Here is a 13,219-nt window from a genome sequence, read left to right on the forward strand (position 1 = left end):
TCCTACCTCTTCCGTTTCATTTGTCTCAAGTGATACCGTGTCATCTGTTGTTTGGTATGTGGTGTTAGTTTGTCATTGTCGGCCCTTTTGTGTATCATCAGATGACATATCAGTGGAGTACGGCTAGTTCAATAATAAAATGAGCTCACTGCTGCACACGGCACAATGACACGCAGGTTCTTCGTGTCTTTGTTGAGGTTCCTATATTCTGTTTTTCATCTGCAGATATTTTGAGATGGTAAATACAGAGTTCAAGAGACAAATAAATGAGAAAAGGTGTGTGTGATTAAGTTTAATGGTTTGCTTGTACTGACCGAACTGTCCTAACTGTCTATTTTAAGATTCTAGTTAATGAATGAATGGACAACATTCTCTGATACACATGAAAAATGACGTCACTCACTCCTGTTGTGGCTTTTTTTATTTATAATAGCTATGCTATTTATTGTGCCTGTGTCTATTTAAAAAAAAAAGCATTTGATGTTGAAAACATGTTGATGTTTGCTTGTCTCTGTGATGGAAACTTTCTCTTGGTATTTTTTACCGCAGTCTCTGGTTTGCATATTTTGTTCTTCAGCTGCCACTTAACAAAATAAACTGTTTTTAATGAAATCATATTGAATGAGTTATGTTTCCACCCTAAAGTCAAACAGAATGAAAGCCTCTGATTGTCTCTGAAGACTAAAAGTCGATACTGCCATGCTAGTGTCCCTGTGAGGCCGTACTTCCACACTTCAGTGACAAGTCGGTTGTATAGAAGTCCATAACAGAAAAGACCTCTCGCATGGTTTATTATGTAAACATTGTAAATACAGCATCATGTTCATTTAGTAAGTTATGGACACATCTTACAACTTTGACAGTGTGTTACAGTGTGTTTTCAGTTTATGAAAGTAACTTAGTAAATTATTAAAATTTTTGGTGGCCACCTCAGTGATCTCTTGTGTTTATTCAGGTACCCAAAAAAATCAAGATGGCGATTTGCAAAATGGTGAACTCGAGGTTTCAAAACCGTCATCGACAAACCAAAGGGTGACATCATGGTGACTACATCCGCTTCCTATATAAAGTCAATTGGCAAAAACATGTTAAAAGTGGCTTCAAGACATACATCCAGGAGGCCTGTTTTTATGTTCTGTGCAAAACCTTGAGTGAATGTTGACATTTTGTTTTCGCAGTCAGTGAATTTACACCTAAATAAGGGATTGCATTGAGTTAACCTGGCTAACTAACTTCCTAACAGAAGATTGAAGATTGAAAGGACATATGCATGTAACAAGCCTAAATTGACAGGTGGCCAACCAACTCTAGAGGGGTACTTTGGGCGTTGATTTCTCTCTTCAAGGACCAATGACCAAAAAGTCATTTTAAAGAAGAATATAGGGATGGGGAATCTGTTGTTACAAGGCTGCTCTGCATACTTTATCCTGAAGCCATTTAAAAATCTGCTCAGACTCAAACTGTAAGACACGTGTGCTCGAGTTGCCAGTATACGCCACCTGAAGAAGTCAGCGAGAAAAGAAGACATGAGAGGACCCATCGTTAAATCCCACTCTTACTGGCTGCACCTGCATCCACCTCCTTCCCTTTTTACTCATTTGTCTCTCTCTAATGTTGCTGCAGGTGTGCCAGTTTATGACAGCATTAACCATTTAACAGTAGCTCTGTCTCGTCTCTCGCCTCCGGTGTGCCTCAGAGGAAATGAGGTGGGATGGTTAGAAAGCATTTGGTAAAGCAACCCTTTAAAACATGTGACAGAAGAGCAACTGAGATTTTGAGACACTCTTTAGTCATAAACTGCACAGTACCTTGTTGGTTCTTGATGCCCATAGCCTTTGTTGCATGACATCCGCTGCACGTGTAACGGTTTAAAATAAATCCGAAAATACTTCTTTTCAACAAATTCGGTCACATTATTCTCAGCTGACAACAGAACTTTTTGTTTTCTGCTGTTTTCCTCTTCTCTGATCTTCTCGTTCATTTTATAATCAATTTGAATGTAAATCTTGAGGTTTGGGTTTAATCCATGCACGGGAACCTCGTCCAGTTCATCTGCTTGTTTTGCCATTATCACACGAGTGATTTGTATTCTATTTCTCCACCTTGTGTCTGTATCAGCGTTTCTGTTCATGTTTGCAGAAAGGGTATCTGCCGATCCAGGCCTTTGTCTGAGTCTCTGAGTGCACTCATGGGAGATGTCTGGGACGCTGGCCAGCACGTCACTGGTCTTGCGTGCTTATGCGTGTGCATTTAAACGTCCATGATTCTCGTATCTCTCTGCAGTGCCCTTACATAAGCCTATTTATCCACCTTAGGGGATCCTCACCTTCCTCCTCCTCTTGCTCCCCCCTCACTCCCTCCTCCCTCCTCTCATTCTCCCTTGATCTCACTAACCCGCCCACTCATCCCTTCAGACTTCAGCGAAGGGTTTTACCCATGCTTAAGGTTGCTTTTTGGCCAAGTCTTTAATCATGTTTGGCACAAATTCACAGTCTTGAACAATGGTGATGTCTATCCCCGGTACCACTATCTATCCGTCGCTCTGCTCTCCATCTCTTCTACTGTCTCAATCTCTCATCCGATCCGTCTGGCAGCCGTTCTCTCCCCTCTAGGTCACTCTCTTATCCCCTCTGCACACATTCAAGTTCTCTCATCCTCCATAAAACCCTATTCATCCTACCTTTGCCTCTATCCATGCACCCTCCCACCCATCATTTACCTTCCGTCTCTCCCTCCAGCACTTAGGCTCAATCCCTCCATCCTCTCCTTTCCCTGCAGCACTCCCAGATCCTCCACCCAGCTGCTTCCTCATTTACTCCCTTTGTTTGTGTTTTTTGGGATTATTTCAATCCCTACTCATTTCTATTCATCGTTCACTTTTTTAGCCCGGGATGTATATATTTCATTTCGGGATGTTAGAGATAATACACATAACTCCTTTCATTCTCTTAACTTTCCATATTTAGTTCTCTATCCTTACACTTGTCCTCAGTCTTTTGTTTGAACCTTCCTTCAGACTCCAGCATCACAGAATGTTCCCATCATTACCATTTCTGTCTTACTCAATCCCTTGTTCCTTCCACTTCTGTAAACACGACTGCAGCGGTGAGAAGGGGGAGTACTGCTCCTCCTCTGAACATGCACAGCTCTTTGCTGTATCAGGAGTTTAGGATGGTTCAACTTCTAGACAGAGACCAGACCATCAACATCAGTGTCAATGCTTCTCACACAATTGTCATATTGCCAACAATGTCCACCTTCTAAAATACAACCCAAGTTATAGCCTAAGTTGATAGCAGATTCTCCACCGCCTATAAGCATATCAATATTGCCATCTAAAATGTAAAGCACTGAAAGGTGAAGCACTGCTATTAGAAGTGGTATTTCAGAGAAAACATGGACATAAAAGGCATCTTCCGCACAGTTTCAAAAATATTTCCAGCAAAAGCATTACTATCTTCATCTGGCCTTTTAAGCTGTCCAAGCTTAATCCTATCAAATGTGTGTTTGGAGATAACAGTTAAAAAGGATTAATTGCCGGTTTTGTTTGACTGGAGAGGTTCTGGTACTACTTGGTACTGGGTTGAATCAGTTGAACTCAGCCCTGCTCGCCTTTTGTCTCTGTAGAGTCATCTGAATTTAAAAAGATTTCCAAAATCCTAAAAAATATGATGAAGTGCTTTTGATTTGCCAGTAATTAAATTTGTTTTTTATTTTACTTATTACTTATTAACACGCACAAGAAAAAAAGAAAGAAAGGTAGAATAATATGTCTACAAAGTAATAAAACAGCAATATTTTATATAGGTTATATAATAGTTTCCTTCCTTTTATACTTCATATATAAAAATGGAAAGAATATATATAGTCTTCTTTTTTTATTACCTTTCTCTGTTTATTTGTCTTCCAATACACACCCCTTGTAGGGGAGGCAGGCAGATATTTTTTTTTAAAGCCAGGGAGGATAATAGGAATGGACTGAACAGAGAGCGAGGGACGAGAGCCAAGGACAAGAGAGAGAGAGAGATATTGAGAGAGAGAGAGAGAGAGAGAGAGAGAGAGAGAGAGAGAGAGAGAGAGAGAGAGAGAGAGAGAGAATGAAGGGAAACGTGTTATGAGAAAATAAAAGGGAGGTACAGATAAAATCCAAGGACAAGAGAGAGATGAAGATGAAGAGGATGATGCGGAAGAGAATTAAAAAGGGAGAAAAGAGTGAATTGGTTGGAAACAGTGAGAGAAAAAGAGAAAGAGAGAGCGAGAGAAAGAGCAAAGTATCACCTCTTGTGTGTGTGTTTGTGCACTTAAATGTGTTAGTCCGATGAGCCAGTAACCATTTGGCATACATGTGTGTGTAAATTATACTGCTGTCCCATCGCGTGTTCATTAAATATCGACTTGACAAAAAAATACATGTGTTTTTGCCATGAAAAGTGTTTTCCTTGAATGTTACTTGACGTTATCTATTTTTGTGAGGACCAGTGTGTGTTTTAGATCCTGGAAGTGAGGACATTTCGACTGGTCCTCACTTTGGCACAGACTTCCAAAGGTTTGAGAGCTCACATTTGGTTTCAAAGATCAAGTGGGAATAAGTTGTATATCAGGGTCAGAGGCTTGGGAATTAACTCTGGATGTTATTGTGTATGTCTGTGTGTGTCTGTCTGTCTCTGTGTGTGTGTGTGTGTGTGTGTGTGTGTGTGTGTGTCTATCGGTTACTGTGTGAGACACTTTGGCTGACTGCTCTCAAGGTTTCTAGGTATGGGGCTGTTGTGTCGTGCCACTTATCAGCGTTTAAGTGTCCTTCAGTAACACTCAGAAATACACACATACAGGCACACACGCGCCCATGAGCACGCCCACGTTTTGAAGTAAATTGATACATAATTCAGTTTTAAAAAAAGATTTGAAGCGTGACAAAAAAAGATGGGAAGTAAATGAGGATGTATAATAAAAGCACAGACAAAGACATTCTGGTTAGACAGTGGAACATGAAGAAGCATGATCTCACACAGACACACACACTCACACACACACGCACACACATACACACAGAGTTAAACACACACTCCTGTTTCCCACGGCGCAGTGGAAGTGTATTTGGTCTGCTAGCGCCATGCTTATCTGTCTCTCTTGTCATAACAGCTCTGTGTGTGTGTGTGTGTGTGTGTGTTTGTGTGTGTGCGTGTGTGTGTGTGTGTGTGTGTGTGTGTGTGTGTGTGTGTGTGGAATGCAAGGCAGATACATGTACACTAACATGCAGAAAAGGTTGAACACTTGGCCCCTGAAAAGGTCAAAATGGCCTCACACAGGAAGTAATTTTACAGCAACAGATAGCCCGACTTCCTGACAAAATCTGATGCACGCATGCACACACTGACACACCCACCCACACCCACACCCGCACCCACACCCGCACACACACACACACACACACACACACACACACACACACACACACACACACACACACACACACACACACACACATACACACTCCAATCGATTAGTTTCAGGACACAACGTTGTAAAAACGGCTCCACGTCACACGTGCACGCTAACAAGCGGGTGCTCGCCTTCCGAAGGGGGACACCCTGCCCTTTATAGCTTTTCACATTTCCCCCAAACTATCACACCTCCGTCCTTATTAGCTGACTGTTAAAATGGTAATTAGGTGATTGCTTCGGGTTGGATGTTCTCGGGTGTGAGTTGAAAACATCCGTGTTGTCATTATTCAATTAGGGAAAGTGTGCACATCCATCATTCGCTGCTTGGGGAACGTTTTTCATTATTAATAGCTATAATGATGGAAGTAGTTGCAAAACACAGACACATAACAAACATACTGGTCCAGTACAAATGCTTGATCAGTGGCTAATCCTTCACACTAGGGCTACAATACATTTACCTGACACTTTTATCCAAAGCGACTTACATTTTTGCTCTATATACCATAGACACAGCAACAGGGAGAAATTAGATGTTAAGTGTTCAAGGACAGTTGTTCAAGGACACATCGGCCTGGACTAGGGGGGCCGGGGTATAAACCACCGACTCTCTGATTGAAAGATGGGCATGCTAACCACTGAGTCATAGTCGCCTCAATTACATGCATTGTGTCTTTTCGAAATAAACTTCCATGTTTACAGGAAACTTACAGTTGGGTCGTTGTACAATATGGTTGGGGTGGATGTTCCTGGTCTGTTGGTTACTTAAGATAATCAAGCTTGTTACATATGCCACATAGTTTATACACGTAAGTTACGTAACACACTCAAACATCCACTCCGATCTCCTTTGAATACAAACTCTCTTGCTGCTTCTATTACGTCGGCTGCAATGACTGACTTTACATTAGAGTTGAAGCCCAGTGTGATGCTAAAGGGTGCCATCGGTATCAGGCGCTTGAAGGAGCACGGACCAAGCGTTGGTATTTGAGGAGTTGGGAGTGAGAACGGGACGGTTGAGGGTATGGTGTCAAACATAGAAATCCACACAGTTTTTTTATTCAAATTGAACATATTTTCAAGATGCATCATTGCTTCAATTTGCTTCTTACTGTTGACTTTGCGTTCAATGTGGTCATTTTAGATGCAGTGAGATTCCTCTAAGTTAATGGAGAGATGTTCGGGTGTGAATAGATGCAAACACTGAGGAGAAGACATGTCTGCATGACTAGAAAATGTTTTCTCCCACAGCTATTTATAGGCATCTGTGTTGGTCCATTGGTTGTTTGAGGTGAATGACCTCAGGCTGGACTGTTCAGCCTGCTATCTGAACACACTTTCACACTCAATTTGATTGGAAGGTTTCCACAGGACTTTTTAGCTATCATATATTTTATTCTGCTGTTGAATTATTGTGTAGATATGGATTTTGCCTGTGTGTTTATTCCAGAGAAACACAATCCTATCCCTACTTGTCATTGCACCGTGAGAACAAGGTCACTTCCCATCTGAACAGATTATAGTGGTAGTGCTGCTCGTCGTGTTATCTAGAAGGTCACTGTGGTAGACTTCATGTCTCTTGGCAGTGCTGCGTGGTAACTGAATACTCACTGTAACTGTACACTGAAGACATAATGCTTCCTTGGGATGAGAAAATGAAAGCTCGTAGATCATGAGAGCAGTTAAATTGTGGCTTTGACAGTAACAATACAAGCACAGGAATCTTATGGAAAATCAAAACAAATACAAGCCTTGCAAAATACGAAGTGACTATTAGGGAATACATTTTGTGTTTCTCGGCCAGGGAGAACACAGCTGTGATCGGATGAGTGAAAGGCGAGCCAGGCCAAAGAGAGGCGTTCACTTTCACTCCTTGAGATCTTTCACTTTGATGGACTTGTTGGTTTTCTATCTCACTCGGGGAGAGGAGAAGAAGTGGAGGCAAATTCTTGGAGGCAAGATCTTAGAGAGAGGAAGAAGTCAAAATTTCAGCAAGGAAAGGAGTTTAGTGTCCTATTAAAAACCCACCTTTTAGCCCTCTGCTCGAAAAATTGCATACCCAAACTAAAAAGGTTATATAACCACCAGAGCTTTTTGAATAATTTTGGTAATAATAAAAGGCTATACCTGTGAGATTTTGTTCAGATGTATAAATATATGTCTGTAGTTAATAAAGATGACACACAGTAAGATGAAAAGGTTTTCAGGTCCGCCCAGCTGTAAGGTCTAACTTAAACCAAATCATAACACAATGTGTGAACCTTCTCTCTGCAAAGGTTGACTTTGATAAACTGAAGCAGAAGTTAGACGTTTTTAAGTCAGAAAATTCAGGTGAGGTCTCAATGGGGCTCATTTGGGATTTTTGAATGCTGTTTGAATTTTCTCATGTACCAAACCATATAATTCACTTGTATATTACTTTTGGTGTTCAATTCATCCAAATACAGCAGTTTTGGGCTTTTATTTAAAAAGAAAATCATAAAACAACCTAGGGGGGAAAGGGTTTTCAAACGGTTTAAGAGACATAAGAACATGATGCAAGTGAAGTGAACTGGTCGGAAAAAATACATTTTAATTAAAGCAGTGCAGTGAATTGAAATGTTATAATGCCATTCTTGTTTTCTGTCTGGCGGGAAGTTGTCACTGGGAAAATGAAAAAACAAAAATATTAGAAAATAGTAGCTTGATTGATGGATGAACCTAAAGTTCTGCTTTCATTTTCGAAAAGGCTGAATTATCATGCGATTGTGTTTGTTGTTAAAACAACACAAAGTACTCATATTTTGTCCTCATTGCCCTTAAAGAGATTATGTGCTTAAAATGCTTATTTCCTGCATTTCTTGTTCATTTGTGGTTTCAATACAAAAGCTGTGTTTGAATGGAAATACTCCGTTTTTAAAGAATTTAGTGCCGAAGCGATATAAAATTGAAAAATAATATATTTAAAAGGAAGAGAGAGAAAGGAAGCAAGGTTTGAAAATAAAAAGTGAAAGAGAGAAAAACAGATTATTGGTGAGTTTCCATCCATCTGTTTTTAGGAACATTTGCAACTTGCATGCAGAAAACCTGAGTGAAAATACAGAATGTTGGAAAAAAAAAATGTAAGTTTTTGCACTCGGGTGAAAAATCTGGTGTATCAATCAAATGGAAATGCAACAAAGTGCAATGGAAACAGCATAGTGATTAAATCAATGTGACCTAAACGTCCGCTCAAGCTCTGCTCCACTGGGAAACTTAAAAAAGGCAGATGAAAACATCCGATGTGTGCGGACTGATAAGGAGGCGCTGACTATCCTGAAATGAGAATACAACAGTATAGTAGTAGCTGACGTTGATTTTCAATTCCCTTGGACTACATTTGAATGGAAAACTTGCTTCTGACTTTAGGAACTAGGATCAACAGTTTGAGACTTTTGTAAAACTTTAGCATTTCCTTTTGAAGGCATCATAAAACATAAAGATGAACAGAGAGAGAGAGAGATGGACTGAGGGAGATAAGAGAAAGTATAAAGAAGGAAGAAGGCATTCAGTGATAGTGATGGATAGATGAGCGAGGGCGTGGAGGAGATAAAGAGGTGTACAGCGCCGAGCTGTCCAGTCCACCGCGTCTGGAGGAACAACAGATAACCGACGTGGAAATAACTCTGACCTGCCAAGTCAATCTGGTGCAATTAAACACACACACACACACACACACACACACCAAAAGAGTTGTTGGTTTGTGTGTGGTGAATTTCAATTTATAGCAATGAAAAATAATGGCAAGAGTTTAAAAGTGTTTGGTTATGCTGCCGAGTCCTTCTTTTTGTTTTTTGGGTTGCTTAGAATTTCCTATTTATCTTTGCTTCTTTCTGACAGCCTGTGAGCATACGAGTGATCCACAGTGAACACCAAACCACATTATTTGTCAAAGCGACGCTTTCTTGTTTCATCCAAACATCCCGACCTCCTCCTACACGGACAACATCAGCTTCCTTTGTTTCCTTCGCTTGTCAGCGTAAACATGTGTCGCAGGGCAGTTTGCTGAAACGACTTAGTAACAGGTTTGTTGAGAAGGTCTTCTTAAGGGAAATAAGGGGTTATAGGGTTGAAGAGATAATTTAAGAGAGTACAATGAAGATAGATGATGGGGAGAGGAGCTGAGGACAGGGGAAGGGTGGAGTTCAGATCCTACAAGCTACTGATTTCGGTGTTTGGACAGGCCGTTTATCTAATTAGAGGGGCGCCGTGCGCTGAGCTGTGGAGGGAGTGAAGGACGCTCAGCCGAGTGTGTTTACCTTCGGACGCTTCAGGACTCCTGTCCTCCCTTTCAATGGGAGTGAGAAATAAGATGCTGCCGCTGGCTTGTGTGATGTGAAAGTCTGAGAATGTAGCGATGTAATTACTTACAGCACCAAATGACCCTTTCCGCTAAAGAGACATGTTAAAACAAATTCACGATTCTAATCTACATTCCATATATTTAGGTTTTCCTTTTCAATTTGTTCCTGTCTGTCCTGGGCCTCTTCAGTCTGCTCCAAAAGAGCCCAAAGATACCGAAGCTCTCAACAGTCTCTCAGCTCTTGCGCTTCGGACTTAAAGCGCTTCGCCAGTGTGTTTTCACCAACGTGCCATTGTTTTTCACTTCTGGCTCTTGCTTCTGGATCTTGGTTGACCTTGACTCCTGGGAGAATCGCCCAGAGCTCTGGAGAGAGAGAGAGAGAGAGGGGGGGAAGAGGGACAGACGGGCTCAGATGTCAGAAAGTCATGGCTTTCGCACTCAGGCCACTGCGCACACTGCAGAGCAACAGTGGACACATGGGCTCACGTACGGCATCGCACACACACGAGCACTTCGTCTAACCACAAGACTCACACGTTAGAAAATAGTCTAAATTACGCTCATACTTTCCTGTTGCCACCTGTCATTCACACAGAGGGCTGTGTGTGCACACACACACACACACACACACACACACTCAGGTGTTTTTTCAATCAACGCAGCTGTGTGCTCTCCAAAGCAGTAAAACGTTTTTTAGGTCCAGCGTTGGCAGGCTTTGATGAATCCAACACACCACTGAGTTCTGGTTCATTCTATCTGCTTACAAAGGCTCTGACAGATGGCTGCTTGACTGTTATTAGGCTCTGCAACTGCACCTGCTTGATGTGTGCGAGCACACAAACACACATACGCACACGTTCAAATACATTTTTGCAGACCATGGGAAAGGAGGGTACAAAGAAAAATTGATTAGATTCGCACTGGCCTTGAAAACGTCCTTTCCTGCAGGGAAGAAATAAAAAGGCCATTAAATTATTTTGCAAATGAATGGATTTTAAAGTGTTTTTCAAAGGGTGTCACTCAAATCTCAATTTTCAACAATATGCTGAACCTAAAATAATCCATCTTGACTTTGACTCTTAAAGTTACTGAAATAATCTGTCATGGTCAGATACTTTTTCTTCGGCTGTACTGAAGCGTTTTTATCAGTGTTTCAGGAGAGAAAGAGAGAAAATAATATATTTTTTAAGACTGTTTGGCCTCCTGAACCGAGTGCAACATGACACTCATTTCCTAGAGTTCAAAAAATAAATTGACCGTTGGATTCTCCTTCCAAAAACAGCTTCCTCAAATCTATATGTCTTATCTTTATATCTTTATGTTCAAGCATATTTGCTGTCGAATTTGTAGCCTCTTTTGATAATCACATGAATAAACATGAGAGCCTCCGGTATCTGCTTTGGTCAAGCAGGAAGCTACAGGAGTGTTTCGGAGGGCAGAATCTATCAACTCGTCTCTCCTCATCCTCACCACATAAATCATGAATGAGGTGTGTGTATCTGCCGGCACCTCTTCCTGGTCTGTCCCAGGCCTGCAGTGCACAGCAGTGTGTGTGTGTGTGTGTGTGTGTGTGTGTGTGTGTGTGTGTGTGTGTGTGTGTGCGTGTGTGCGTGTGCAAACACACCTTTTGTGTTCTTGAAAATGTGTTGCATTTATTTATGCTTGTCTACCTGTCAATGTGTGTTTTGTATGTGCGAGTATGAGTTGGTGCGGTACACTGCAAATATACCGTGGGTGTTTGCATTATCATTTTGTGTGTGTATGAGGGAGTGACGCATACACCGGGGTCTTTGAAGTGTAAAGTAACAGGCCTTTTTAAGTTTTGGATGTGAAATATTTATACGGGCAGGAGTGCTGCTTTGGGAGGATGAGTTGAGAGAAAGAGAGAAAGAGGACAAAGGGAGGAACTTGTGTTTAAACAAATAGATCCACGCTGCCTTTAATAGCCCTGATGAGATGTGATGGTGTCCTTTTCGCATATTGATTTAACTTGTATCATAATTATTGATTTAAATTTGTGTGTAATCGTCTACGAAAGTGTCCGCTGGCTTGTAGAAGACCAACAAATCCATTTATCCATTCAGCTCACCATTCATAATGAAGGTTTTCAACATGAATAAAGCATGAAAATAATGTTTTAGTTTTTTTAATTCTCACTTCTTACAATATCTATACATTAAGGCATGTTTTAGGACTGTGGTTGCTTGATGACATCCCTTCAGCAGTTGCAACATGCAAACTGCTGGCTGTGTTAATGTTGCTCTTCATCATAATGTCCGTCACTCTTGATCAATGAATTCAGACCTGAAAAGAGTTCATGGACGGAGACCCGGTGAACTTGGCACTGTGTGTGTGTGTGTGTGTGTGTGCGTGTGTGCGTGTGTGTCTGCCTGTGTGTTGAGGGAGTGGTAAAGGCTAAACTGGGCGATAAGACGACGGGACAAAGGACAGAAGAGGCAGAGACCTTTATAGAGAGCCAAGTGTAATTTTGGATGCTTATGAGTCTGTGGGTTTGTGTGTTCATGCTCGCGCATGAGTCTCAGTGTGTGAGGCCAGACGTCAGTATTGACAATAGCCTGTTGAGACCTGGGAGGAGACTGGCTTCGTTAAAAGAGGCCTTGAACAAACAGAGAATAAAGACGGAAGGATAGAGGAAGGGAGGGAGGGAAGGAGGGAGGGATGGGTTCAGGGGCAACGTTTGGTGGGAAGAAAGAGAAAGAGAGGGAACAATTGGAGGGAATGTGGGAGAAAAGGTTGGAGTGAAGGAAATGTGGATGAATGGAGTAGAGGAGAATTGTGGAAGAAGAATTACAAGATTTGCATGGAGGGATGTACATGTGTAAAAATGGAGGGAAATAGGAATAAGTGGAAGAAAGGATGAATTAAAAAGCCTAATTGGAAGCAAGGAGGGAGAGAAAGAGGGATTAGGGAAGTATGATTAAAGATTGAGGGATCAACTAGAGAGGCAAAGGGACAAAAGAAGGGCTTGGTAAAAAAGAAATGGGGGAAGAGGAAATGTAGATGGATGGAAAGATGGAAAGATGGAAGGATTTAAAGGGGAGGAGGCAATGTTAGATAAAGTAAGGAATAGAAAGGGAAACCACAGGTTTCTCAGAGTAAAGGTTAGCTTTGACGGAAGAAAGAGACCACAGGGTTGAGTGTGTGTGTGTGTGTGTGTGTGTGTGTGTGAGTGTGTGTGTGTGTGAGTGTGTGTGTGTGTGTGTGTGTGTGTGTGTGTGTGAGAGAGAGAGCAATACACAAAATGAAAAATACACGCGCCTCCATGTTTATGTGTGAATGAAGAGGTGTGTGTGTGTGTGTGTATGTGTGTGTGTGTGTGCGTGTGTGTGTGTGTGTGTGCTGAAGTAGTAGGCGTATCAAATCAATAACTGATAAATAAATTATGAGCTAAAAAATTTCAAATTCACTAACAAAAACAAATGATTCAAGTATTCAT

Source organism: Clinocottus analis, unplaced genomic scaffold, assembly GCF_023055335.1.
Source record: "Clinocottus analis isolate CAN_PGR_092001 unplaced genomic scaffold, fCliAna1.0.p SCAF_4, whole genome shotgun sequence".
Lineage (NCBI taxonomy): Eukaryota > Metazoa > Chordata > Actinopteri > Perciformes > Cottidae > Clinocottus > Clinocottus analis.